Source organism: Aplysia californica, unplaced genomic scaffold, assembly GCF_000002075.1.
Source record: "Aplysia californica isolate F4 #8 unplaced genomic scaffold, AplCal3.0 scaffold00130, whole genome shotgun sequence".
In the NCBI taxonomy this organism is placed as follows: Eukaryota; Metazoa; Mollusca; class Gastropoda; order Aplysiida; family Aplysiidae; genus Aplysia; species Aplysia californica.
In genome coordinates, this window is record NW_004797400.1 from 1320329 (window position 1) to 1322609 (window position 2281).

Genomic DNA, 2281 nt, shown 5'->3' on the forward strand with positions numbered 1-2281 from the left:
GAAGAAGAAGAAGAAGAAGAAGAAGAAGAAGAAGAAGAAGAAGAAGAAGAAGACCATACGCTCGAAAGTTTACCATAACTGCATTCTTTTTTTTTTACTGAGCGATGAAATTTTACTTATTGTGCGATGCAAGTCGTCTGCGTGAATTTCACCAAAGCTGCGAATACATTATTATATCCGTTCAGCAGAATAAAGACAATGTTGCAGCTCATTTCAAATCGCCACAAACGAATCAGAAACACAAATTCAAATGTTGCGTTGTAGGTAAGTTGTTACTGCTTTTTAAAGCATTGGATAAAGAAAATTAAGTCGAAAAATCTGTATGAACACCGGTAGAGAAATTTTCACTTTTTTTTTTTTGAAGCACCCCAGTCCATACCCCACCTCATATAAAAGAAGATCCCATCCCCCTGTAAAAAAGAACATTTTAAAACTTTAAAAAAAAAGGAGTAAAATATAACAACTCACCCCCCCCCCCCCCTCCACGAAATAAACAAGTGAATTAAAACATTTTAAAAGTGTCTTCTGGCGTTATCGAATGAACCAGAACACGTGTCCTCAGTTACTTAACAGCATTGTAGGGTGGATTATTAAGAGACCCTACCCCCAATTTTTGTAGTTTTGCAATACAGAATCAATGTATCTAAATAGGAAGGGGGCCTTAACATTTCGCCGAACAGCCCAAGTTCAAATACGCTCTAGTGGGGATTTGAACCAGGATGATTCCTTCCAAACATTGCCAAGCATCATCAATTCAGCCAGCTAACCATCCACCATGCCTGTTCTGGTGATTCCCTCGTTGAGGTCATTTCTCAAAGTTTTGTACCTAAAACAAGTTCTACATAGAAGCACGTCTTAATGGAATAAAGAAATTTCTCTATCATAAACCCGTTCAGCCCTAGTAATGTAGCTGAATTTGGAACGCTTCGAATTATATTGTTTAAAAATTTACTAAAAACTTTGTTCAACTGCTGACGTCATTGTTTTTTAATCTAACGTTTACACTTACTGGTCGTTCTTGATAGTTTACATTTTCAATATCATTGTATCAAAGATGACTCGGTAGGCTTAAAGTCACCAACGTTCCAAACTTCGAGGTTTATGACTTAAACTGAACCACCCCAGTACACCGTCCAGTCCAGGGGGCCGTGTTTGAATCACCGTCTCACAATGTCTTGCATTATGTCGCCAGTACTCTAATTCGACGACCCGCAATTTTTGAAAGACCTCAAAAATAGCTGTAACCTTTAAGTCCGGATTTCCTTCAGTTCTGTCAAATTGACTCTGATTGATTCAATCAACCACTACTATTTGTGTTTTTATTTCTGGGTCACAGAACTCTTGGACTGCTGGGAAATAATAATAATAATAATAATAATAATAATAATAATAATAATAATAATAATAAATAGCATTTATACTGCGCATTTCCATTTTCTAAAAGATGCTCAATGCGCATTACAACGAAAAAGACATCACATCTGAAAAATTAATCGACATGCGTGTACGTAAAACAAAGTATCATACATGATATAATATAAATGTATATATATGTAAAAATTTATATTATGAGAAAAAACAGTTTCTCAGTGAGGTTGGAAATGTGTTCACTAAAATTATACAGTAGCTCCTAAGGGGAGGGGGGAGGGTAGCTACTACACCTGAAGGCTATCTCGACTATTATTTTACCAAATTTCACACATGTAACAAGCATAGTAAGGAGTCTTAAAATATGCAATCAAATTGTTTTTTAAAGTTTCATTTCCATATTGGATTTTATTGGCATTTTTTACGTAATGAAACTGCACTTATTTTTTAACAGAAATAGATGTCTTTTTGCGCGCATGTTAACAAACATTACATATTTTTCTGTTGAATTGTTCCTAAACAAATTAGAAGATTTTTAATGAATTTTTTTTCCTGAGGTAGTATTCAAGTTTGCAAAAAATCAGTGAAAACTCACACTCCATACACTGTCAACAAAAATCTAAACGATATATAAACTATTCAAAAGACAACGGATTAGTATAATATCCTCTCTTCATTCTGTGAAAATTTCATGAAGATTGGATGAAAAATGGTGGAGTTATAAAAAAAATAGTATATAGTAAAACCGCGATTTGAGAAAAACGGGCGATAAAGAAAAATAAAAGATTGCCTTTCTAATGCTATAATATAGTTGTAGGAAAGAATGAAGAAGTTAAATATGCCTATAACTGAAAATCCATAATTTTCTACTGAATCGGGATATTTTGGGTGTAGTCTCCCCCCCCCCCCCCCA